General features: G+C 39.4%; 2 long non-coding RNA genes across 2 annotated transcripts; one reads left to right on the top strand and one right to left on the bottom strand.

The window, feature by feature from the left end:
- The first annotated feature begins 16,474 nt into the window (after positions 1–16,474).
- Positions 16,475–17,528, top strand: LOC106934546 (uncharacterized). The gene is made up of 2 exons (XR_001421721.1): positions 16,475–17,137; positions 17,298–17,528. It is a non-coding gene; the product is annotated as an uncharacterized LOC106934546 (long non-coding RNA).
- LOC106934545 (uncharacterized) lies at positions 17,088–20,116 on the bottom strand. Its single transcript, XR_001421720.1, has 2 exons — positions 19,399–20,116; positions 17,088–17,559 (listed from the first exon to the last, which is right to left on the bottom strand). It is a non-coding gene; the product is annotated as an uncharacterized LOC106934545 (long non-coding RNA).
- Between the last annotated feature and the right edge of the window lie 7,702 nt (positions 20,117–27,818).

Below are 27,818 nucleotides of genomic sequence, written 5' to 3'. Positions count from 1 at the left end.
TTGGACTCAAATTGATAGTGAAAAATTAAATCCCTCTTCTGTTTCAGTTTTTAGGAAGACAGTCTAGAGGTTTTTAGTAAAACTGACTATTACCACTAATATGGGGTTTTCGAGCTATTGCAGATAGAAAAAATGTACTTTTCCACCAAAATAATAAAAAAAACATTATGAAATTAATTTTTAAAAACTTCCAAGAAAAAAACTTGGAAATTCTCTGAGCTCAAAAAGTCAAATATTTGCAAGAAAAAAACTCAAAAGATTTAGGAATTAGTTACATTCTCTGAGTTCAAAGAAATCAACACTTCATGAGAAAAAACAAATTTTGAGATTAATTTAACAGATTTTCAAGGGGAAAAAAAATCAATTTTGACGTTTTTGGAGTTCTGAAAATTTCAAAATGTCTCAAAAAAATTTTCCCCTGAAAACACATAAAATTAATCTCAGAATGAGCATTTTTTTTTAAAGTCAAATTTCTAGAACCTAAACATGCAGCTTATATTCTTCAGTTTTTGAATGAATAATGATTTATATCTTTGGGTCAGTAAAGCGATGTTCCCCCAACTGTTTATTTAGAAAACAACTCAAACAACCAAATAATAAAATGACTAAATCAGATTTAACATTAAAGAAAACAAGAATGAAATTTTAAAAAAGAAGACGTCTAAATCATGATTTTGTTTTATTTAAAATGGATAAATTTGTCTTTAATCTTAATTTCTGCCCTGGTTTATTGAAAGGATCTGCAGATGAGAATAGTTTAACCTGAAAACCAAAAATCATGCAGATGAGGTAAGAAAGGGCTTTAATATCTGACTCCTTTCTAAATTACTTTTCTCTGAAGGGAGTTTCTGGCCCGTCAGGTGGCGACCGCTCCTGAGCGAGCCAAGACTGTCCGGCTATGATTAAGGAGGAAATGCTTTAATTTCATCCACTCTTTAATCATCGGTGTAATAAACTTCACGGATGCGTCGGAGGCCGTGCCAGGCGCCGCGCGTTGTCAGGGAACGGCAGCAGAGGAGTTTGACCTGAGACGTCAGGTCAGCTCAACCTTAACCTCTGAGATCTCACAGACCTGATGGGAGTGAATATATGGAGAGAGAAGAGTGCCAAATTATAATCAATAAAATAAACGAGTTATTAATTTATTAGAAATGGAAATAAACACAAATTATTAGATTTTTCATTTGTTTTTTAATAAAAAGTTGTTAGAATCCTATGAGAAGTTGCTAAATATATATGGAGAGTAAATAGTGCCAAATTACAATAAATTAATTCATTATATATGCCTCAATTAAAAGTTTTTGATTTAATCTTAAAGTGGAATAAATTTTTAAGTCAACATGAGAGCATCTTTCTTCCTGACCACGCCCCCTCCTCTCATCGCCACACATGGCCACGCCTCCCCCACCTGCCAAGTGTCTATTGGTTTCACCCACTTTTTTCCTAAATTTGTCCGTTCTGCTGTTAATTACACTTTAAAATCAAATCAAAGACATTTAAATGAGGCATATACACGTAATTAATTTATTGTAATTTGGCACTGTTTGCTCTCCATATATATTGAGCAACTTTTCAGAGCATTCTAATGACTTATGTTTTTTTTTAAACAACACTGAAAGATCTAATTATTTCATTTATTTCCAGTTTTAATAAATTAGTGACACCTTTAAATAATTATTTCAGAAGTTATTTTTCAGTAATCTGGCACTCTTCGCTCTCTGTAGCATGCTCGCGCTAATGTTTACTAGGAGAGTAGTTGTTCCTCTTCAGAAGCTGCACCTGCAGAAGCCCCAAACACTCTGCTATAGCAGGTATACATTATGTGGCTTCACATCATGAGTAAAGAATTATATAAATAAGGATAAACACTGGCTCTGGAACATGTTTTCCTCTCCCTCCCAGCCCTCCTCTTCCCTACACGGAGAAGTAATGAGGGGCTACCTGTAATTACAAGCAGCTGCTGTCTTCCCTGACGAACGCTAATTGCCAATAATGATTTTGGAGAGCTGTAAAAATCCACCGGCTGACGCTCGCCGTCTCTCAGTGGTTTGAGAAGGAGAATTAAAGGAAAGACGAAGAGAGACAGGAGTTTATTCTCCTCCCTGGCTGTGTCGCAGTCGGGAGTGCAGTTTGCTAATTTCTGCTGCTGACATGTCGGAACCCTCCGCCGCCTGTTTGCCGTCCCGCCCCTGATGGCAGGTGGAAGCTAAAGGCCCCGTCTGGGCGCAGAGCAGGCAGGACGGCCGAGGCGAACGAGCCGCACATGCATGATTAAAACACAACAATGCTGCTAATTTATCAACGCTACTGTTTGGACGCAATGAAGACAGAGAATTAGATTAGGAAGGCAGGATGTTCAAGTATTTGCCACCATGCTGGTTTCTTCAGCTCTTTTAGTTCTTTTATCAAACCTGCAGGTCATGAACCAATGAACCCACACATCATGATGCTGCCACGGCTCCGATGGCGTTTTGAAACTTCCAGGTTTCCTGCTTTCCGATTGTCAACATATTTCAATTTTGTCTCCAAAATGTGTCCAAGATTCTCTCTAGAAACAGAAATCTGCCTTTCTAAGTTGGTTAGGAGTCTTGGCTTCTTCCTCCCTGATTGGCTTCATGGTGCAGTTTGGAAAGTGACGGTCAAAAACTAAAAGCAGCAATTTGGGTAACTGAAAAAAACAGAGGTTAATTTTTGACATTTTGTTACTCATTCATATCTGCCACAGTTTCAAAAGCAAAATTTTAAACTTTTAAAACTCAAAAAGTTTGTAATTTTGTTCTAGAAACTGAGATTACTGCTCCTTTTTTCTGCCTACTGCAGCCCTAACACAGAGTCATAGTGGTGTTTTTGATTTGCTGCTGTGTTCAGTGAATTGTTGATGTGTTTGCACTTCAGGGCCACCGTACGAAACAGAACAAGGCTGAGCAAATTAAAAACAAACTAAAACAGGATAAATACTAAATACAAGAGAACAAATCCAACTTTAACTGGGTTAAATTTAGTTTATTTTGTAAAAAAAAATGTCATTTTGTCTTCCATATTTTACAGTTTTTTTTTATATTATTTCACATGTGAAGCATCTTAGATTGTTTTAATTTTGTCATAAAATGTTTCTAATGAAGCAAAAATCAGCATAAATAAACAAATCTTGCTCATTAACTACATTAAATTATTCGGATCTGTTCATGTTTACCTTGTAAATCTCTTCTGAGTTTTCTTTAAACTGTTCAAGACATTTCTATCTTTTTTATTCCATAAATTCCTGAAAATGAGTCGGAGTCAGAAAGCAGTGAAATGTTGGTGCTTCTGGATCTGCCAGCACGAACAAACACCCACACGATGGGAGGAATGCTTAAAGTCCACAACATGAAAGAGTTCGTCCGAGGGTTTTACGGCGCGCCTCGGACCGGTTATCAAAGACATTATAAATCCAGGAAAACGTCTCGTTCCCACCGATAAGATTTTATTGACCCAACTCTCAGGGTAATTATTAAAGAGTTTGATCCTTTTTATCTAAAGCTTATTCGTGTTTTAGTTCAAGACAAGAGTCAGAATTCAGTTCAGTTTTGGTTAAAACTCAAAGCTTTTCTGTTTGTTTTTGGGCTTTTTATACATAAAATAAAACTCAGAAAACACTCAGAAGTTTAAGATTTTATACTTCTGCTTTTCCAAAATGTAAATCCACTTATCAGTCTAAAAATCTGAAATTTAAATATCTAAATTAATTCACCAGTTTGTTTTTTTATATACAGAGAAATATAAATATATAAAAAATGTAATTGTAATAAATGTTAAGTAAATATGCAACAGCATTTCAAATTTTACTTCTCCTCTTTAAAGCTATATATATATATATATATATATATATATATATATATATATATATATGTACTTTGTATTTATGTTTTTACATGTGTGATAAGGCTCTCCACCCTGGGTGTCTTTCTATCCAGGGTTGGAACTAATGCAGAGTTTTTCTATTGCTAATCATCATGTGTATTTCTGATGAGGATTTGGTGCAAAAGTAAGAAAACATCTCACAAATACTAAACAGTTTTAAAAGATCTCTGATCAGTTTGACCCATTTAAATATGTCTCAATGTAGAAAAGAAAAATTTTCTAAATCTCAAATTGTGTTGAAAAGAGTCTCAGTTCATGTTTAATCGGTTTAATTTAGCATTAAGTAGGAATATCAGACTAGTGGTGGCCATGTTTTCTTGCAACATGATACCAATAGAAAACTGATTTATTAGTGTCGCCCCTTGACTGAAAGGCGCCCAGGGTGGAGAGCCATTGTTATAGTGAAAAAGATTTTACTTAATGTTTATTAGCTTTTATTTTATTTCTTGTATAAAATAAACTGGTGAATTAATCTAAATATTTAAGTTTCTAGTTTTCGGACTGAATTTACAGAACATTAAACGTTTTAAACTTGTTTTCTAAATATGCAGTAGCATTCCTGTTTATTAAAACCCATTATGTTTTTATTACGCTTCATTTCCTGGCTGATTTCCACTTACATCTCTATTTTTTTAAACTCAAAAGCACTTTGAGTTTGAATTTGTAGAAGTAAGAACAGATTTTATTGCCTCTGTTTTTGAACTGTGGGTCGAAGTATTTTGCTGATCTGCAGTTTTATGAGCTCGTGGTTCGGCGAAGTCCTTTGAACGCGCAGAACTGTGGGAACCTTTGGCAATAAAACGGAGCTTAACCTTATCTCTGCTGCCTGCGATGCTTTACGTGTTTATTGTTGCGCTCGTCTCGCTGTTAATTGTTACACAGGTCTGACTTCCCTCTCTGTGGGAAAATCGTCTTGAATCCGACTCGTATTGATGCCACAGTCTTCAGAGGGTTCTATTGTAATTTTCAAAAGCAGACAAGAATATTACTTTGAGCTTTTGGGAGGCAATAAAACATTATGAAATCACTCGGTTTAATTGTCTCGGTTTCCTTTTAGCCCTGCAGAGCTCAGCTGCTCTAACTTTTACCTCCTTATCTTTGTTTATTAGGCAATGTGGAAATCATTCAATAAATATTTTTATGTTGCATAAAGTTCAGGTGATAATAATGACACAAAAGCTGCAATTAAATTAAATTGATATCATAATTTTCAGAGGAAGCCTCCCACCTGTAGGGATTTCTTCCACTTATTTAGTAAAAAACTGGCAAGATATTTAGTTTTTGTTTCATTTCTTAGATCCACTTTGCTTTTTGAAAGACTAAAACTTTTGATGAGTTGAAAATATTATAGGTGTCCAAAGTGTGGCCTCGGGGCCATTTGTGGCCACTGGACTAATTTTTGCGACCCCCAACTTTAACCAAAAACCTCTGAAATTTTCAGACTATTCTCAGAAATTTTGTAGAAAAATATTGGAAATTTTTCACATTTTTCTACAAGATTTCTAAGATTCAGCTCAACTTCTGAGTTTTTTGGCAGAAATGTACTACTGTTTTTTTCTGCAGTGGCCGTAATACTCTCAAAAATCCCTTTCAAGTTTTGGATCTTCAATAAATATTAATTCCACCAAAACACTCAGAATATTTAAGAGTAACCTCAGAGTTTCTCCAAAGAAACTGGAAATGTCTAAGTTTCAAATGTTGAACATTATTTACTTTTGAAACTTTTCTAGAAAAAAGATTTTCTAGAAAATTGTAGATGTTTTTGCAGAATTTTTTTTTTAAATCTATAATAACCCTAATACACTGTTGTAAAAATTCCTTTGGACCTAGCGTCCATTAAAAAGAGAAAACTACTTTATCTTCTTTATTTTAGGTTGTTTTGTTTCTTTGACTCGACAATTTTAGCTCACGATACAAAAGGTTTGGACAGCGCTGCTATAAAGTAAATTAATATTCTCAATTAAGGCAATAAAACATTGTATTTATTAAAACTCCTGATTATGTTGAAATTTGCAGCAAACGAATTCCCTCGTGTCGCTCAGACTTTCCTCCGTGTGTTTTTACTCTTGAGGCGTTTTTCCCCCAGCCGGCTCCTCGGCGTCTGATCGTTGGTATGTATAAAGGGCCTGCAGCCTTTCCCTCTCACTGAGCGGTAAGGACCCGTCTTCCTGATAATGCCATGCATGGATAACTGAGTGAGACGGCATCAGATACGGAAAGCAGCAGGCTTAAGGGAAATGAAATTTATTTGGAGGAAAGAGAGCGAGGGCGGCGAGCAAAACGGCGGCGATAATTGAAACTGGGAGCGTTCAGTTGGGGAGAGAAATTGAGATGTTGTCACCAAGTTCTCCTTATCATCATCAGGACCAGCATGCAAAAGCAATTAAAGAGCCAAGAGAAATGGTGGAGGTGTTCAGGATCCAAGAGAGCAGAACGCAACTCAACGAAGTTCCCTGAGGTCCTGAAAACTCGAGGCAGAAACGATGCAGATAGTCCAGATTCTGTCAGGTTTTTTCAACGTTTAGAAACGACAGCGAAGGGAAAAACACAAAAAAACCAGGTGAAAAACAACTGAAAACCGCTTTATTCAGCTTTTCCTCGCTCACGTTCAGACCCGTTGCCATGGCAACCGGCTGACAACAGCTCCAAAAACCCTCAGAGCAGAAATTACGTTCAAGTGTATCAATCAATCAATACCAAAAGAAAACTTAACACATTTCACACAAAAACAACAAATGTAAAAATGAAATTAAAGAGGAAGAAAGGTGGAGAACAACTTAAAAAAACTACTTATTCTGCTGCTTCTCTCTATGTATCACTTTACTCCATATCAAGACCCGTTACCATGGCAACTGGTACTAACAATGGAAGTAAAGAGGTGGACGTGTTCAGCGTCCAGGAGAGCAAGTCAGTGAAGGTCCTGAAGTCCCAAAAACCGAGGAGACAAATCCAGGGTTTTAAATAAAACTCAGCTTTTTATCCTGATAAAACTTTCAGGTAATGATTACAGCCTTTGTTTTTTGATTAGTATCCAAACTAAAAATCTCCAACTTGAGCAAAAACTTAGAAATGCAACTATTTTTGCATGTCTGCATGGATAATTGCGTCCAGCCCCAGAATGTGGTTTTATTTTCACAGTTAAAAATAAATAATTGGCTGAATGGAAACATGCACCACGTTATGTAGAGACGGAGTGAGCCCATGCCAAGCGGCGCTCACTGACACCGTGTGAGAGCAGCTCGGTTGGGTTCGGTTTCCACAGGAATCACAGCCTCTCTGCTTCGGCTTCTGTTTCATTAATTAACCTGAATCCGGTTCAGGTTTTCTGAAATAAACTCGCATGCAGCACAACCTCAATAAAGTAAATTATCTTTTTAATTTCTTCTGTTGTTTCAAAGGTAAATTAACTCAACAATCCAGATTCCTGATTACAAGTTTTTTTCAGATGGTAATGTGTTCTATTTTATTCACATTAATATAAAATATTAAATGATTATTTAATGAAAACATTTATCTTGAACATTAGATTTTCCCTCAACCTTTTGTTAAATGTTCCCTTAAAATAACTGACAAAATATTTATTCAAATAAAAAATATCCTAATGAAGTTTTAAAAAATNATATATATATGTATTTTGTATTTATGTTTTTACATGTGTGATAAGGCTCTCCACCCTGGGTGTCTTTCTATCCAGGGTTGGAACTAATGCAGAGTTTTTCTATTGCTAATCATCATGTGTATTTCTGATGAGGATTTGGTGCAAAAGTAAGAAAACATCTCACAAATACTAAACAGTTTTAAAAGATCTCTGATCAGTTTGACCCATTTAAATATGTCTCAATGTAGAAAAGAAAAATTTTCTAAATCTCAAATTGTGTTGAAAAGAGTCTCAGTTCATGTTTAATCGGTTTAATTTAGCATTAAGTAGGAATATCAGACTAGTGGTGGCCATGTTTTCTTGCAACATGATACCAATAGAAAACTGATTTATTAGTGTCGCCCCTTGACTGAAAGGCGCCCAGGGTGGAGAGCCATTGTTATAGTGAAAAAGATTTTACTTAATGTTTATTAGCTTTTATTTTATTTCTTGTATAAAATAAACTGGTGAATTAATCTAAATATTTAAGTTTCTAGTTTTCGGACTGAATTTACAGAACATTAAACGTTTTAAACTTGTTTTCTAAATATGCAGTAGCATTCCTGTTTATTAAAACCCATTATGTTTTTATTACGCTTCATTTCCTGGCTGATTTCCACTTACATCTCTATTTTTTTAAACTCAAAAGCAATTTGAGTTTGAATTTGTAGAAGTAAGAACAGATTTTATTGCCTCTGTTTTTGAACTGTGGGTCGAAGTATTTTGCTGATCTGCAGTTTTATGAGCTCGTGGTTCGGCGAAGTCCTTTGAACGCGCAGAACTGTGGGAACCTTTGGCAATAAAACGGAGCTTAACCTTATCTCTGCTGCCTGCGATGCTTTACGTGTTTATTGTTGCGCTCGTCTCGCTGTTAATTGTTACACAGGTCTGACTTCCCTCTCTGTGGGAAAATCGTCTTGAATCCGACTCGTATTGATGCCACAGTCTTCAGAGGGTTCTATTGTAATTTTCAAAAGCAGACAAGAATATTACTTTGAGCTTTTGGGAGGCAATAAAACATTATGAAATCACTCGGTTTAATTGTCTCGGTTTCCTTTTAGCCCTGCAGAGCTCAGCTGCTCTAACTTTTACCTCCTTATCTTTGTTTATTAGGCAATGTGGAAATCATTCAATAAATATTTTTATGTTGCATAAAGTTCAGGTGATAATAATGACACAAAAGCTGCAATTAAATTAAATTGATATCATAATTTTCAGAGGAAGCCTCCCACCTGTAGGGATTTCTTCCACTTATTTAGTAAAAAACTGGCAAGATATTTAGTTTTTGTTTCATTTCTTAGATCCACTTTGCTTTTTGAAAGACTAAAACTTTTGATGAGTTGAAAATATTATAGGTGTCCAAAGTGTGGCCTCGGGGCCATTTGTGGCCACTGGACTAATTTTTGCGACCCCCAACTTTAACCAAAAACCTCTGAAATTTTCAGACTATTCTCAGAAATTTTGTAGAAAAATATTGGAAATTTTTCACATTTTTCTACAAGATTTCTAAGATTCAGCTCAACTTCTGAGTTTTTTGGCAGAAATGTACTACTGTTTTTTTCTGCAGTGGCCGTAATACTCTCAAAAATCCCTTTCAAGTTTTGGATCTTCAATAAATATTAATTCCACCAAAACACTCAGAATATTTAAGAGTAACCTCAGAGTTTCTCCAAAGAAACTGGAAATGTCTAAGTTTCAAATGTTGAACATTATTTACTTTTGAAACTTTTCTAGAAAAAAGATTTTCTAGAAAATTGTAGATGTTTTTGCAGAATTTTTTTTTTAAATCTATAATAACCCTAATACACTGTTGTAAAAATTCCTTTGGACCTAGCGTCCATTAAAAAGAGAAAACTACTTTATCTTCTTTATTTTAGGTTGTTTTGTTTCTTTGACTCGACAATTTTAGCTCACGATACAAAAGGTTTGGACAGCGCTGCTATAAAGTAAATTAATATTCTCAATTAAGGCAATAAAACATTGTATTTATTAAAACTCCTGATTATGTTGAAATTTGCAGCAAACGAATTCCCTCGTGTCGCTCAGACTTTCCTCCGTGTGTTTTTACTCTTGAGGCGTTTTTCCCCCAGCCGGCTCCTCGGCGTCTGATCGTTGGTATGTATAAAGGGCCTGCAGCCTTTCCCTCTCACTGAGCGGTAAGGACCCGTCTTCCTGATAATGCCATGCATGGATAACTGAGTGAGACGGCATCAGATACGGAAAGCAGCAGGCTTAAGGGAAATGAAATTTATTTGGAGGAAAGAGAGCGAGGGCGGCGAGCAAAACGGCGGCGATAATTGAAACTGGGAGCGTTCAGTTGGGGAGAGAAATTGAGATGTTGTCACCAAGTTCTCCTTATCATCATCAGGACCAGCATGCAAAAGCAATTAAAGAGCCAAGAGAAATGGTGGAGGTGTTCAGGATCCAAGAGAGCAGAACGCAACTCAACGAAGTTCCCTGAGGTCCTGAAAACTCGAGGCAGAAACGATGCAGATAGTCCAGATTCTGTCAGGTTTTTTCAACGTTTAGAAACGACAGCGAAGGGAAAAACACAAAAAAACCAGGTGAAAAACAACTGAAAACCGCTTTATTCAGCTTTTCCTCGCTCACGTTCAGACCCGTTGCCATGGCAACCGGCTGACAACAGCTCCAAAAACCCTCAGAGCAGAAATTACGTTCAAGTGTATCAATCAATCAATACCAAAAGAAAACTTAACACATTTCACACAAAAACAACAAATGTAAAAATGAAATTAAAGAGGAAGAAAGGTGGAGAACAACTTAAAAAAACTACTTATTCTGCTGCTTCTCTCTATGTATCACTTTACTCCATATCAAGACCCGTTACCATGGCAACTGGTACTAACAATGGAAGTAAAGAGGTGGACGTGTTCAGCGTCCAGGAGAGCAAGTCAGTGAAGGTCCTGAAGTCCCAAAAACCGAGGAGACAAATCCAGGGTTTTAAATAAAACTCAGCTTTTTATCCTGATAAAACTTTCAGGTAATGATTACAGCCTTTGTTTTTTGATTAGTATCCAAACTAAAAATCTCCAACTTGAGCAAAAACTTAGAAATGCAACTATTTTTGCATGTCTGCATGGATAATTGCGTCCAGCCCCAGAATGTGGTTTTATTTTCACAGTTAAAAATAAATAATTGGCTGAATGGAAACATGCACCACGTTATGTAGAGACGGAGTGAGCCCATGCCAAGCGGCGCTCACTGACACCGTGTGAGAGCAGCTCGGTTGGGTTCGGTTTCCACAGGAATCACAGCCTCTCTGCTTCGGCTTCTGTTTCATTAATTAACCTGAATCCGGTTCAGGTTTTCTGAAATAAACTCGCATGCAGCACAACCTCAATAAAGTAAATTATCTTTTTAATTTCTTCTGTTGTTTCAAAGGTAAATTAACTCAACAATCCAGATTCCTGATTACAAGTTTTTTTCAGATGGTAATGTGTTCTATTTTATTCACATTAATATAAAATATTAAATGATTATTTAATGAAAACATTTATCTTGAACATTAGATTTTCCCTCAACCTTTTGTTAAATGTTCCCTTAAAATAACTGACAAAATATTTATTCAAATAAAAAATATCCTAATGAAGTTTTAAAAAATACTAATATCTAAAGACGAAGAAAAGAAATAAGAAAATGAATATTTATAGTTTGAATAACCAAATTTGTTCACTTACACATACATTACTTAAACTTAATTAAATATATTTTATAAATTCCAACATTTAGTCATTTTTGCTCATATATCGCTTCAGGTCGATCTTGATTTTTGGGATGGTTCTTAAAATAATCTTAATCTTCCCACTCATGTTAGCATAGCGCTTTAGTGTTAGCTACACTAATGTTTATGACTAGCGTTTTAGCATTAGCTTTGGCTAATTACAGTTATCTATAGCATTAGCTTAGCTAATGTTCATGACAGGCTGTGGGATTAGCACAGCTAGCCTTCGTCTGGTTATAACTGGTGGTGTTTTTCTATCTGCTCTTTTTACTTTGACCTCTGATCTTAGCTAAACATTTTCTTCCACACAGCTGCTGCTTACTGGATATTTAATCTTTTTCAGACGATGCGATCGGCAAATTCAATATTTGTGTTGAGCAGTTGAACAGGTGTCCCTAATAATGTAGCTGGTGATTGTACCTATGATTTAAAATTAATAAATAGTGGACCGGGGAAAAAACTGCATAACTTTTGATGTGTTTCCAGACCTTATTAAATATTTAATTTAATCCTTGTCACAAGAATCACAGCAGAGAAAAGAGTCCCAACCTATCTGTGAACTGCTTTAGTTTTTAGTTTGTTTTAATTACGCTGCATCCGAGATGGAGAAGCTGAGGCTCAACTTGGCTAAATAGACGACCAAACATTAAAGCACTACAGATTCTTCAGTAGCAAAGTAGATAAAACAACGATGAAGGATTCCCAGGATGTTCTGGCGAACCTCAATAAGCTAAATCTTGTCATTTCCTTCCTCCAAATAGATTTTCAAAGGGGAATTTAAATGGGCCAACTATGAGAGATGCCACGGGCGAGAACGCTCAAATTACCAACAATGTGGAGAAAAATGAGTCTGAAGGCAGACAAGAGCCATTGGGGGTTTTGAAGATGTGGGTAGACTGATGCATTTTCACAGACAATTCATCAAAAGCCTCTTTTCGTAGCGAAACCGCACACCGGCCATTTCTGTCTGCTCTCGGTTTGGGAGAACGGCGTACGGCAACAGAGCGGCGTCAGCTTCTGAGCTGCAGTTTCAGGAATGAAAAGTGAAAAATAGATAAAACAATAGAGAGAGGAGGGCAGAGAAACAAAGAGGGAGAACGGGAAGGAGAGGAGAGCGGCGGCGGCTCGGTGGGGGGGCCCATAGTAATGAACAGGTGGTGGGGGAGAGAAGGTTAAGCCTGTTTCTGTGGGTGTCGTTGGAACCTACCCCGTGCTGCGTGGACAGATGTGTGGACGGGCCGCTAGCTAGCTGTAGCCGGCCCCCTCCCCTCCTGCCTGGACGCTGCTGCCAAAGCCCACTAGCTTGTGCTCAAAAACTCACTCATTTATCCGCCTTTGTTCTTTGTTATTTTTGGATTTGATTAGAAATCGCCTCCCTCCACGGAGAGTCACAGTCCCGTCTCCTCCTCTCGCTCGCTTCTGTCGCAGGTTGTGATGTTTCTGAGCTGGTCCGTTGGCTCTATCAGAGAATCCAGGTGTGTAACGGAGGCCTGCTGACAGGCAGCGAGCGAGGAACAGGATGCTGTTGCTTAAATATTTGTAGTTTGCTCGTCAGAGCCTTGTTTGACTGCAGCCTGGATTCGACAGGCAGTTTTTACCTCATCAGCTCAAAGGCCGACGTTTCAGCTGAATCCATCCGGGAACAAGCAGGGAGGGAGGAAAACTGAAGATCTCAGGATGATCCCAGCAGTCAGAGCGTCACTTTCAGGAACCGTCTTCACGTTGCAGCCAGTTGGGAGTTTCATCGTGTTTGTATGTTCAAAACAAAGTGGTGCATAACTGGGAGGAAAATTAATGCTTTAGAAATGTTATTTTGAAAAGGATGTCATGCATTAGTATGACGGCATCGACGGCTGATTTATTAATTTAGTAATTAGTTTCTCCGCCATTAGCACATTTAGCAGCGAGTACATGAGGTTGATTGACAGCGCTAAGACCCTCCTCCTGACTGGTGGTTTAGCTCAGGAGGAGATTGATTGTTTTTAGAAATAATCTGCCTCATATAATGTCACAAAACAATTTTAATAAATATGGAAAAAAACATATTTTTGTAAAGGTTTAAAAACTATCCGATACGATTCAGTTTTACAGTGAAAAGATCGGAACTGGGCTGAAAAAGTCAGACATAAGTCGCATTTATCTGCTGTGTGAGCGTAGCCAAGATTTTGTTTTTAATATATGAAAAATGTTTCCAAGATTCTTCTGCTTTGTCTGCCGCATCCGAATCTGTGCAAACATTAATTCTTGTTTTTAAAGCTCCAGAACAGGGGAACAAATGTAGGAAAACTGGACTGCGTGTTTGTGTGTCTTGGGTGGAAATCACCTGTGTTGGCACAGCAGAGTCTGTATTTTGTCAGTGCACAGAGATCTGGCCTGCACCTGTTGTCAGACACACACACACACACACACACACACCAGATGAAAATCAGTCGACAGCACGGCCAGCCTCATCAGATGTGCCCACTCCTGTTCCGTTCATTAACGTCCAACTGAAGGCGGCTGGCCCGCGGCCTGATGCCGGTCCCTCTCGGCTAAACAGCACCCCCACAAAGCAAACACGCCGGCACAGACACGCAGCAAGAAAACAACTAAAATTTATTTAACGGGAAATCACAGCAAGCAAAAACAAGAGCCGAGTATAAGAGGAGGAAGTTGCCGGAGGTTGGCGAGCGCAGCCGTAGCCTTGGTTTTTTGGAGGTCAGCTGGGAATTTTGGATTGGCGTCGACGGTGTGACGCCCACAAGCTCTGCCCGTTCTCCCCGGGATGCCAGCGCCACCTGCTTACATTGTGGATGGCAGCTTTGTTGCCCAGCGGGAGGGCTGGATAGACGGACGCACAGACAACATGTTTCGGCTAGTTTGTTTGGAAACCTGCGGCCGCCCAGCCAGAGAGAGGAAAAACTTTGGGAGAGAGGGGTGAGGGAAACAGAAACAGAGACGGAGGGATTCTCTGGAGTTTGCCACGTCTTGCTCAGTCAGACCGATAAGACGATTAACGGAAAGCGACCCGAAACGCCGATGGAGGGGATTTTCCTCGGCCCACTTCGCTGGCCGTGGCAGCCATGGTGGCGTCTCGCCATCGTAATGGCCAGGTTTATCCAATAATCACACAAACGCACAAAATCTATGTGAAATGAACATTGTCACACCGTATGAAACCATCCGACCCGCAAAGGAAGCTGGAAACATCCTGCTTTTCCGAAGCCTCCCACTTTGTGTGAACTTTAATTTTTCCCACACAAACGACTCCTAACCTCTGATGCAGCAGTGAGATTATTACCGATTATTACTGCTTTCCCTGTTTTATCGCTCATCAGTCCCAGCAAACAAGCCAACTAACCAAGTGACAAATTAAAATGACTCAATAGTTTCCATGATTTACTGTTTTTCTCTTTTCTCTGGATGATAAAACTGGTGACCTTTTGCTTCCAGAGACGTCATCATTTGTTTTGTTTGCTGTTTTTGGTGTTTTGTTTCTTTATTGATCAGTTCAAGTGTTAAAAGTTCATTAGAATTTAAAGTTTAGTGATCTTTGACAGAACAAATTTCTCAAAACACCAATATTATTGTTTATCGCAAAAGCTTCTGGGACGATTTATCGTGCAGCTAAATTCGTTATCATGGCAGACAGCACATGGTAGGACAGACGGAAAGTGATACGTGGGTTCAGAGATTTTTTTTTAATTTTCCATCATTTTGGACATCAGGCAACTAAATGAATCGATAAAACAAATCCCAGTGCATTTTGATTTGAAGCGTGTTCAGTTCAAAAGTGCATCACAAAGCGCACAGTTTATTTTAAATTCAAAAATACTTTATAGGGGAAATTAAATGTTTTTGTAACTCAGATTAATTCTTCATAGAGTTACGGTAGAGAACCGGATTTATTCACGGATGCTTTTCTCTCCATTTGCTAATAAAATGAATAAAACCTTCATGCAAAGCTAGTTGAAACATGGAAGACTTGCAGCGGGTGTTGGAGTACTAATTCAGCGGGAATTAATATAAATATACAGAAATCACGATGCAGAAGGTAAAAGAAACTGTAAACAAATGAGGAAAGACTCGAGGATATCACCACTTTTACAAGGAAATGTGTTCAAGAGTGACAGAGAGAGAGGCTGAAATATATCTGAAACTGCTTGCCCTATTTTTAAGGAAGTGATTGGAGAGCAGCAGGAAAAGTTTCTGCTGCGTTTGTGCCGAGGTCGAGCGAGCGCAGAGGCCTGGGAGGGAAAGCACCTGCAGAGGAGGAGCGCGTTCTGGGCCGCGGGCGATGAAAGAGCCGGGGTTTCATCGCTTCCTGCAAAGGTAAAACTAACACAACCGCACTCTGGCTGCGTGGAGACGTAAGCGTCCGGTGTCAGAGGACTTTCTGAGAAGACGCTGTTTTTTTTAGCTTCACTCGAGGGTTTGACAGAACAGAATGTTTCCTTCTGCTGCTGGTAGGAAATTCAGCAAATACAAATCAGCTTGTTTCTCATTCCTACTTTGTTTCGGCACGTTGTGAAACGTCTCACCTTCGCTGAACAATCGCTGACGGGAGAGTTTGTTTACAATCAAAATAACAATAATAATCACTTTCAACCTTCTTCATGTTTTATTCAGTGTCCAGGAGGAAAGAGAAGGTAAATATCTCTCAAATGCTCCACTGGTTATTCCTCCACATCAATCATTAATATGCAAGTCTCTTCAAACCCACAGAGCAGAAAGGTCAAAGGGCATCTGTAGGCCTCCATTGTAGATGGAGGTGGGTGCTTCACAACTTTCATCCTCCCTGAATCCAAATGAGATCAAATGAGATTTATTAGCATAAAAAGTAGTACAGAGGAACGGCATAGAGAATATAACACTATGAATAAAGAAAAAACTTATTTAATCAGCAGCAGGTTATTGAAAAAAATGATTCAAACATAAAAAGATGTCTGCTCTAACCCTAAAGACCCAATGACAAACATTAGGTCTGCTAACGCTGAAGCGCTACACCAACATGGAAATTAGCAAAATGCTAACACAGTTTATAGAGGAAACAAAAACATTTCTGAGTTTGAAAAGCAGAAAAAAAACTTAAAGTTTGGGATTGATCTCAGAAAAAAAAGTAAATTTCTGCCCAATTATTGGCCGAAAAGTTGAAAATTTTAGACGTTTGAAACTCATAAATTTCCAAGTTTTATCTAGAAAATTTCTGAGATTAATGTAAAAATTCTAGAGATTTTTCTAGCAAATTTTTGAACATTTTTCTGGAAACTGGCTCCTTTTATAAAACCACTTCACAGCAGGCTGACACGCCGCCATGCTCCAGTCATTTCTATCTTTTATGAATCTGCCGAAGTTGGTTCCCTCTGTTCCAGAATCGGACCACCGTCACAACAACCTGCACGTCATTTTAATCTTCCCTCTCAAAGGTACATCCTGAAATCACGAGAAATGAAACAAGAGACAGGAAAGACGGATGGATTGATGCTGCGAGAGAGAGAGTGATCGAATCACGCGGCGCTGCAGGAAGTCTTCCTCCCGTCAATCTGAACCCACTCAGCTTCCTGCGCAGCAAACCCGATTAGCTGCCTCTGCTCCGACGCTGGTGCGACTTTAAAGGGGGATGTGGGGATAATATGCATTATTACTTTTATCCAGTAAGTGAGGCGGGCCAATAATTGGGCAACGCTGGAGTTTTATTGTTCCCAGCTGCTGAGGTCATTACTAAACGTCAAAGAGATGCAACATTTCCTGTCGCTCTAACGACAGTAATCACTTCCCTCTCTCCCCTGAATACTCCGCCGCGCATCCTGGCCATGGAAGGTACAGAGATGAGACTTCTTCATCATCTTTATTGGATTCGTCCTGCAAACCGAATCATGGTAAACACACACTGCATCATTTTCCCATATTTTCTCATATAGACTGACTGCCTCGCTGCAGCTGCTCGAATTATTGGCTAATAATAAACTTCTACGTCCGTTCTCGGAGATGTTCCTGCTGAACTGGAGGAGCGAGCTGAATCTTTTCCCTTCCTGTCAGGCAGGTGAACGCCCTGCAGACAACAAACCAGCAGAGGAGCTCTGTTTTTAGAGGCTGGCAGACTTCACAGGTGTCACAGCTCAGGTGAGAAGAAGATCTGAGGGACGAAGGGCTGCAAGCTGGCAGCGCGACTTCATCTGGGAGTTACGTGTTCTTAAACGAGATCCAAATATAGATCCAGTTTGGGTGGAAGGAAGGGGTTTGTTGTTTCTCCAATAAATCTTTGAAAGGTTCTGCATTGTCTCACAGTAGCTGCAGTTTTCTACAAACAGACGGAGAACGTTAGTTTGGCCAAAGTTATAACACACATAATGCATGTATGCTACATATATGAAAATGGATGACAGTGAATGAACAATCTAAGGATGTTCTCCCTCCTGATAGACTAAAAACTCCATCATCTGCTCCACCTCCAGCTGCTGTGGACCACCAGACATTTCTGTTGCTAGTGCTAGGCTAGCACATTAGCTTTGATTGTATTTACCCAAAATGCCCTGCGCTGAAGTCCACTTCCTGCTTTTGGAGCGGCCTCTGGTTCTCTTGGTTCAACCGAACCCAGATCGAGGTTTAGAGGACCAGAGTTCACTTCTCTGTGCAAGGCATTCTGGGTAAATACAACCAAAGCTAACATGCTAGCCTAGCGCTAGCAGCAGAAATGTCTAGTGGTCTTCAGCCAAAGACTAAAGAGAAATCATCCAACTGCTAAAATCTGATGCCTCCATTTTTATTTAAATTTTAAACTCAGCGTCTTCAGAGGTTTTTGTGTTGTTTCCTTCAGTGGTTCTTGGTGCAGCGCCCCCACAGGCCAGGAGGGGAACAGGCTGGTTTGACTCAGAGCCACAGCAGCTGCAGGTGGAGCAGATGATGGAGTTCTGGTTAAAACGTAACAGAGTCCACAGGATTATCAGGTCTATCTAGTGAAATAAATGTCCCATTTCTAAGGTTTGTGTTGCAGTGAAAATGTGGCTTTGCAGAACATCGACTCGAGGGACCAGAACCACAATCCACATCAACTGAAAAGTTAAAACTTTCTAAGAAGTCTGAGCTTCTCCTCTTCCAGGTTTTAATCTTTGTTGAGGACAAACACCTCGGCATTCCTGCCGTATTCAACAGAAATCAGAAACATTGGCTGCAGTCGTTCCTCTCTAACCCTTTTGATCTGGGCTGAGCCTGGGCGTCCTGCTCCCTACACCCACACGCTGCCTGCAAAGAGAATTATTCATTGTTTTCAGCGCACGACTAAAGGGTTTGAGCTGAAAGAGCAGCTGCCTTCACAGTTAGTTTTACACCGCTGCTGGTTCCAAGCAGCTCTGCTGACTGGAGGTCTCCTCCTCACTGTCGTCAAATGAAAGAGCCGCTTATTAAACATTTAAGGCCACGAAAACAGGCAAAAGGATCAGATGTCAGATCAAAATGGATGCCTGTTATGTTAACCAGTCTTTAAACTCTTTTAGTTGTAAATCTGACATTAAACTCATAAATTCTCTTCCATGTTTTTAGCACTTTTTCAAAGATTTGAAATAAAATATGCAGCTTTCGTTTATGGAAGCTGAATATTTAACTAAAATTTTAATTTAGATAAATATTTATCTGAAGCTAAATTTAGTTTGAAGCTCCATATTTACATGGGACCAAATATTTAGTTTGAAACTGACATTTATAAATGAATGAATTTAACTTTGACTAAATAAAACACGTTGGTTTGTTTTATCTCAGGCTAAAAACCCAAGTTATTGTTATTTTTTCTGCATAACTTTACAAACCACAACCCATAGTTTTTTCTTCACTTATTAAAATAAATGTGTGTGATGATGTTGCTGCTAAAAACTAATTTATTCCAAACTTTCCCAATAAGTTTTACAGACTCTTGGGCAGGGTAGGCAAGTATAAGTTTATTCCTTTTCTGATAGATTACGGGTTTGTTTATTATTATTGTTTTTGTTTTCTGTGCATAATGTTGATAATTTACCAAAATAAAGTGAATACTGTGGACTGTCAGCCATCTTTAAACAATTGATTTCTGCTTATTTTCAAATATTTTAACAAACTTTTGGGGTAATGATGACATGTGGATGAAATTAAAAATGATTCCAGCTCTCACCAAGTTTCCACTGAGGTGCGAAGCTGAAAAATGCGGCAGGAATCTCCATGCGGCGCTGACTGCAGGCGGTTGGCCTGATGTGAGCCTGGCTGGTCCCGCTCCGCGCTGCAGCTGGCGCCCGGCGCCCAGCCAGGGCCGACCCGCAGTCCGACTCACTGGACCCATTAAAGGAGAGAAGCAGGAAAACCATCAGCTGTAAGAAATGATCAACTCTCTGTGAATCAGAATCAAGCTGAATAAACAGATTTATTCCAATAATTCAGCATAAAAAGCCATTTTTCACACATTTCTGTAAACTCTGGTTTTCACCGAGTCGTGGTGGGAAATGAAATCAGCGTCAAGAACTCTGAAAGGTCCAGTTCTGACTGTGAACCAGAACCAGCAGAGAACATGGCGACCCAAACCGTCACTGAGTGGAAACTTAAAACAACAGGGATACTGGGAAAATCTCCCTGTTGCTGCTGCACCTTTTCCTACCACACTTCTTCCTTCCACTTAATTTTCTGTGACCTATTATGCTGCCTTGAACAGGTTAGTCCAGGTATATGGGTGAAAGAGAACTCAAATCTTAGATACTGAGGTTTTAGTCTGTTCAGTTTCGCCTATTTTATCAGATTTTCCGCCAACTCAATGTTTAAACTCACACATAAAAACGGCTGCAAACAGATGCACAATTACACAACCGTACATCTTTGAAAAGCAGATGTGGTGCCTCCTGCACAATCAACAAATATGCAGCAAGTGGTTTCTTGATGGTAAGTTGACAAAAAAACACTCGTCTTTTCCAGCAGCCATTGTACAGAACATGCAGTGGGAAAACCAGCTGACCAAACCCACTTGGGTTGCTAGGTAACGGGCGGAACTCGGCTGGGGTTGCTAGGTAACGGGCGGAACTCGGCTGGGGTTGCTAGGGAACGGGCGGAACTCGGCTAGGGTTGCTAGGTAACAGGCAGAACTTGGCTAGGGTTGCTAGGTAACACACAGAACGTAACTCAACATTGAAGCGGCTCATTTTCCAAACATTAAAGACATTAAGTTATTACTAAAAAACAACTGAGTGTTTTTTTAGTGCTAGAGTTGTTTTTAGAAGGAGTATAAACCCAAATGCAAGTAGAGAAACATGCAAAATGTGAATTTTATTTTAATAAGCTTGGATGAGGAACTCTGAACAGCCGACTTCTTTAGCAACAACCTTCTGTGGTTTCCCGTTCTGGTGAAGCGAGTCGGACTCTTCTGTCCAGTCAGCAGTCTTCGCTCTGTTTGTGTATCCGACTGACGCAGAGTCAGAGACCATTTAAAGAAAATCGTTTGCAGGTGTTTTGAGTTTCCATTAATGATATTTTTTCAGTGGTTAGCCATAACCAGAAAGGCTTGGAAAACATCTCACCATGTGTGAGGATTCCTGATAATGAGTTCATCGTATTATCGTTTATTGTGATACATTTTGATTTATTGTTTTTAAATAATGTTTAAAAATACATAAAACTGCCTGTAGCTTGCTGTATTATTATATCTTTACTATTTCTTCACTGTTTGTTCAATGAAAACATCAATAAATATAAATAAATTTCCTAATATGGTTAACTGCAGTTTCTATGTGCAGATTAGTGACATAAATCACATTTATTTAAGTGACTGATGTTTTTCAGAGCATCGTTTGTGTTTGAGGGGCTATTCTACCTAAAAACAGACGTAATAAATAGTTTTTAATGTCACTTTTATTGTTATCACAATGGAACCAAATATATTATGATGAAAACTTTGAGTCTGTACCTCCCAGACCTGGTATGAGTTTCAGACAACTGGCAAGAAATGTCACCCTTTTACACAGTATTCTAACTTTACTGATATAATGGTAAATATCTTCGGAGTTATGACTTTTTCCCTCCACTTAACTTTCCATTAAGGTGCTTGGACGAATCATTCTCACTGCTTATCCTGAACATCTATTCAGCTAATGATGTTCTACAATTCAGAACCTCTCATTTTTTAGTTGAATACCTAAAATAAATTAACTTTTAGATGATTTTCTGAGCCTGTATGAGGAAAAAAACAACTAAAACTGATAAATTTACAACACAAAGATGACACCTTTCAAGGTATCACAATGCTTTTCAATAAATATGGTAATTCTGCACGCTGTCAGCCAGAACAGCAACCCAGGCGTGACTTCAGTCCATCACAGAGAGGCAGTCAGTCGCTCAAGCTGTCAGAAAGTTTGCTGCTATGCAATCCCACCGAGGCAACATCTTGTAACTTCGCTCTCAGTTTTGTTCCCGTGCCAGACTCGATCACGAGCCAAACTCAGGAAATGAGCGTCTCTGTGAACCTGCCGCACTGAGCAGAATGTGAGAATTGACAGGTAAGGCAGCATCTGCCAAAGCGTGCGGCTTCCTGCCTCCGCCATCCCATCGCATTCGGGATCAATCTCCACGACTCGCCGCGCTCATATCCACACGCCGGTTCCTATCAGCCGGGAAGCTAATGTACAGGTTAATTATCCAGGCGGCTCTGTTTGGAGAAAACACGAACGGAGCCAAGAGCGGCTGCTCAGGCCAGCGTGGCGGCTGCCGACGCTCCTCACGTCGGCTCCTCTGGGCTTGTGCTTAATCAGCGGATAAGGAACAGAAAGACGCAAACGTCTTGAAGGCTGAAAAAAAGCAGCAAATGTCAGTCGGTTTGATTTTAAACAGACGAAAGAGAAGGTTCTATTTCATGGCTAGACGCCATTTTAAACAAGATGTCAGAAACGCTTTGGTTCCTGTGAGCTGCGTTTCCATCACGCAAATGATAATTAAGCTAATTTATTTTTGAAGAAAGTAAAAAAGTTTTTTGCTAAAAGGTAGCAAAATTAAGCTTATGTCTGAAAACCTCAATGGAAACAATTTGTCACATGATTCACAGCAGCTAACAGCTAATATGCAAAGTCACTTACTGGTAATCAGAAGAGGATCATCAAAATAATTAGGAAGCTAAACACTGAGCTCTGAGCTAAAACTTATATTTATATGAATTTATAAATATTCATCTCACATTTAGTTTGAAGGTAAATATTTAATTTGGAGCCAAATATTTAGCACATAACCAACACATTTAGTTTGCTAAGTTAATATTTAGTTTTCAAATTAAACATTTAACTAACAGGTTAAACATCAAGCTCAATAATTACATATTTAATTTGGAGCTAAATATTTAGCTTGCTAATTAAGTATTTAGCTTCAAACTTAACACTGAGCTTTCCAACTAAATATTTTAGCTCAGATTAACAGATTATTTGTTATAGTCCACCTCATGCTATCAGCAGGTGAAATTACATGTTAGCTAAATATTTAGTTGGAAGCTAACTACTTAGCTAAATACGCTGTTCTGAGATTGACTGAGATAAATATCTAGTTTGGAGACTAAATGTTGGTGAGCTAAATATTTAGCTTGAGTTAAACGGAGGCGTTTTTGTTCGCCCCTCTGTAGCTCAGATCTTCACAAAGCTTCGGTTTTCAGATGAAAGCGGCTCTAAAGTAGGATTAGGGAATCGCTGTACATGCCCCAGTGACTGAGGAATGTTCTCTCAAAGTACTTCAGGCTCCAAAAACACGTCGTACTATGAGCCTCATTAAAATACTCACGCATATTACTCTCTTTATGCTGCTACCTCTGGAGAAACGTTAAAAAGAAGTGAAATATTTGAGATCGTAATCCTGTTTGGTGTCTTGTTTTAACTGTTCGACCCTGTGCGTAGAAACGGCTCTTTGTTTGATGATGTCACAGAGTGTGCACCGGCAGGCCGGCGGCTGAACTTCGGTTTCAGCGGTCCTTATCTTACCTTTGAGCTGAGATCAGTGGGAAGGGGCGCCAGTTTGAACAAAACATTAGTCAAACACTCATTAAGATGCAGACACAGGACTATGCTAATTTCACCCTACATCTTAGAGAACTAAAAAGACAACAAAAAAGGGCTTCATTAAAAACTGCATGCATTATTCAGAGAGCAGAGGACCAGAGGAACGGCTTCAGGCCAATTATTCTCTGCTGGAATCTGCTGCTGCTCCTGGTCTCATCTTTTGAAAGTAGGTTACAACACTCTGTCTTTTGTTTTGGGGAAAGAAAGGGCACAAAGAGCAGAGATACACTGTATGGTAGGAAGATAGTTTCGTGTCAAAGATGAGACTTCAGGGCGAGAAAAAGTGCAGCAACAAAACTCAGAAAACTCAGAAAAGAAAACTTTTTTCCTTTAAAACGAGGCTGATAGATTCAGTTCGATTTTAAACCAGAACTCCAACATCTGCTCCACCTGCAGCTGCTGTGGCTCTGAGTCAAACCAGCCTGTTCCCCTCCTGGCCTGTGGGGGCGCTGCACCAAGAACCACTGAAGGAAACGACACAAAAACTTCTGAAGACGCTGAGAGCAACTTCCTTCTTCACCAGATGGAAACAAGATGGAGGCATCAGATTTTAGCGGTTTTGTCTTTGGCTAAAGACCACGAGTCATTTCTCCAGCTAGCGCTAGGCTAGCATGTTTGTTTTGGTTGTATTTACCCAGAAAGCCCTGCGTTGTAGTCCACTTCCTGCTTTTGGAGTGATCTCCGGTCCGCTTATGCCTTCAAACCGCACCAGAGTTCACTTCAACTGAACCGAGACCAAAGTTTGTACCAGAGTTCACTATTTTGGTTTGATTAGCGTTCACTCCTCCCCACATCAACCGGACTTTCTAGACAGACGGACTGGAGTTGGATTAAAGCAGACTGAACAAAGCTGGTGTGAATTCAGCTTCAGAAATATCTTCAGTCCAAAACCAAATCAATGAGTTTTGGAAGTGATTCTGAGGTTAATTTGTAAAACATTTTTAGATAAAGTGATGCTATTTTGGAGACACCTAACATTGATTTAATTCAGATTAAATAAATCTAAATTCTCATTTTCTGTGTTGTTCTCTATGTAAACATGCCACAATGGAAACAGAATAACCCTTCTCCCAGAAACGGCCATGTAAAGGACACAGTTGCCCTATCGGAGCAGAAGGAAGTGGCTCTGCTGCTGAACAGAGCGACCTCTTACCGCTAGAACACAGGGAGGCGTGTTTGTGCAGAAACAGAGGAAGTCATGTGCCGGCTGCCTGGTTTTCTGTCACTCATCCTGTCACAAGACTTCACCGTGCCTCATTGTGAGTGTGTGGCTGAGAGAGTGAGTCCTGCAGGAACCTACAGTTAAATTTAACTTGCATCGACACGAGGCAGCTTTCCAGCTCCTCCTTGGCCTCGGCCGGATTCTTCCAGTAGCGTTTAATTGTCCTGCAGCGCCGTGTTGGTGTGTGTTCCTGTTGGGCTCTGGGCCCTCTCCGGGGCCTGCTGCGTAATGAGAGCAGACAGAGCATCAGCAACAGAACCCCAGACCTGTCCGCTGCGTCGGAGACGTATGGGGTGACACACACATACACACACACAGAGCCAGGGACAAACAGGGTGCAGATGAGGACATCTGTCTTCCAACCTCCAGAGTTGCTCTACAAACTGGGCCAGTAGTGGAAAATGGCAAACATGATCCCTTTAATGAGATAATATAAAAATAAAATGTGTTAATAACTCGCTCATCATCGTTGAAGCTCCTACTGCAGCTAATCTCTACCTCCTGTCTATACTACAAGCGCTAGCTGCGCTAACTGGAAGGCACCAATCACAAACAGTTACGCTAACGTGCTACACAAGCACGAAATTTAGGAGCAACTGATGCTAAAGAGCTATACCAGCATGGCACTTAGCAGAAGCTAATGTTCTTCACCAACATGTACTTTAGAAGAACTTAATGATAAATGTATAGACCAACATGGTATTTAGCTGATGCTAATGCTAAAAGTCTGTACCAACATTGAACTTAGAGGAAGCTAACATTACTGTGCTAAATTCAACAATTTGATCCCCACCATGTGCTACAACACAGCTTATTGCTCCTAACAGGATCAAATTTGTTGTTGCACAACTTCCTGTTAGGTTTGTGCTTCAGGAAGTGATTCTTTAAAAAACAAAAAATCAGTCATTGTTTCATTTTTGTAGCAACTCTGTTGCTAACTGACCAATGTATGGCTTCGGTCAGAAAGGACATCAGTAGATTTAAAACTGTAGAACTACAGTGTTGCATTGTGGGTAGAAAATAAATAGTCTTCAACGACTTCAAAATAAGAGAATAAAATAAATATCTAATTACTTGAATTCCCAGCACCAAGTAAATTAGCGTTTTATAATTTATGCAAAAAATGCTAAGTGTGCTAAATGTTTTCAAAGTTAGCAGAAGTGCTATGTGAAAACTTAGCTTAGCTGTAAGCAGATTAGCATTAGCAGATTAGCGTTAGCATGCCTGTCACTGTGACTGGAGATAGTTTGACCGTTTGAATCTTCAGTTGGAGCCGCAGGTCGGTGGTCCTGGAGGACAGGAGCTGCTCTAACAGTCCGCCTCCTGTTCCTAACATGTTTCCATCAGCTCAGCTAAACTGAACCTCCAGGCTGCGGTAACTTCAATTAGTCCTTTGAAAGCAGCGGATCCTGGATTCCCAGATAAAACAGGACAGAGTGAGAACTCCTGTTCCTATCCTCGCTTCCAGGCAACTTTCTGCCAAAATCTGGACTGACGATTAAGTAGGATTATGTGCTCTATAGTGACAACCATGTCCTGCGCCGAAACCCTCAGAGTGTGTGTGTGTGTGTGTGTGTGTGTGTGTGTGTCTGTACATGACCATGAGGGAGAGACATCGACGGAAAGGGAGAGAGCTTTTGTTCCAACTGAGCCCCTAATTAGCCAGGCTAATTGAGCTGTTAATTGATCTGTTGTCTTAATTAAACATCTCCTGACGCTTCTTTTCTCCGTGTAGTTGGGAATCTGAGGGAGACGTGTGTGAGAGAGTGTGTGTGTGACACAGAGGTAGCTAGCCCAAACAGATGATGATAATCTGACTGGGCTGATGGCTCCATTAGACACTTTGGCTTGTTTTAGTTTCAGGCTAAAGTCCATCTTTACAGATTTGTTCGGCGTTATCGTGGTTCTGAAATGCATTTAAAACTGAATCTGATTACATTAATCTATGTACTTTAATAAAGCTGCCAATTTCAACCAAATCTGTTGACTGACAGGCCAGGACTTTAATCTACTCAACCAGATTAAAGTCAGTTTTGTTAGCAAAGGGAACAATGAACTCTTGTTCATTTTTCACACTAGAAATTTGTTTTTTCTTTCTTGTGAGAAAGTAAGTTCGCCGGAATGTGGAGAAAACCCACAAAGATGCAATTTTTCAACATATGAAGCCATACTGCATTTTTTTGCAATGCATTTTCCAGTTTTAGAAAAAAATATGTATATGATCTTATATCTATATACATTTCCTAGAAATTGATTTGATTCATAACTAATTACATATTTTACTCTGCAATTTACAGTAGCCAACGCACTGCAAACACATGAATGATGCAAACCATAAGGCAAACAAAAAATAAAAAATAAAAAGAAATGCAAACAAAAATGCTGCAAAGAGTGAAAAGAACTTGAAATGTTGCAAACTCACTCCACATAAAGAAGTCCTCCAGGCCACTAGGGGGAGTCGACAAACGGTCCCATGGTTTAGGTTTTTGTCCAGAAGAAAAGGTGTTATGTTTCATATTTACAAAGCTAAATATGCAATATTACCGACTCCAGACGCCCCCTAGTGGTCTGGAGGATTCCCATTTTTTCAGCATTTCATGCTTGTAGTTGATTTTGCTTTTTGTGTCTACTTGCTGTGAGTGCAGCATTTTTCCTGCGGTGGCAGCATGTTTGGTTTGTGACATTATTCTGTTGAGTTTGTTTCTGTTTGTAAATAAAATATCATCATAATTTACCTGGTTAGATAAAGGCTGAACTGTGTAGTTTGGAGTTTCCATCATTTATTTATGTGTTTGTAGTTCATTCATCTGTTTGCTTCACGCCGTCACCTTTTGACCACCATAGTAATTATAACTACTTTTACTTTAGCTTTCTAATAACATTATATAAATCATTACGTCCTTTAATCCAAAGTCACGTCACAGTTTTGTAAAAAATAAACCAATATGCAATTTTCTTTCCACTTTTACAGTTATGCAGGACTTTGCCCATGTCACAAAAGTCTAATAAAAGTTTATTAGAGGTTGTGTTAATGTAGGTGTGTTTTCACGTGTTTCTGTTTGTGTAAATGGACAAACAGAAACACATGAAGGTTTGTTTGGAAAGCAAACCCAGCTGTTTATTCCCAGCCGGTAGCTGTGGCTCAGACGGCGCTCTGGGTTCTGGTGTGATGAAGTAAGACCAGTGGCATGAGGAAACCAGGAAGCGATCCAGAGATTCACGTACATGCCTGGAATGATTAATCCGGTTTGGTAATGGTTAACCAACAGGAAGCAGCGCTGTCTTCCTTTAATCTTTCAA

Source organism: Poecilia latipinna, unplaced genomic scaffold (genome assembly GCF_001443285.1).
Source record: "Poecilia latipinna isolate Pla-1442-1.1 unplaced genomic scaffold, P_latipinna-1.0 Scaffold1821, whole genome shotgun sequence".
NCBI classification, from domain to species: Eukaryota; Metazoa; Chordata; class Actinopteri; order Cyprinodontiformes; family Poeciliidae; genus Poecilia; species Poecilia latipinna.
The sequence above is the reverse complement of the archived record's forward strand: the minus strand, read 5'-3'. Positions and strand labels throughout refer to the sequence as shown.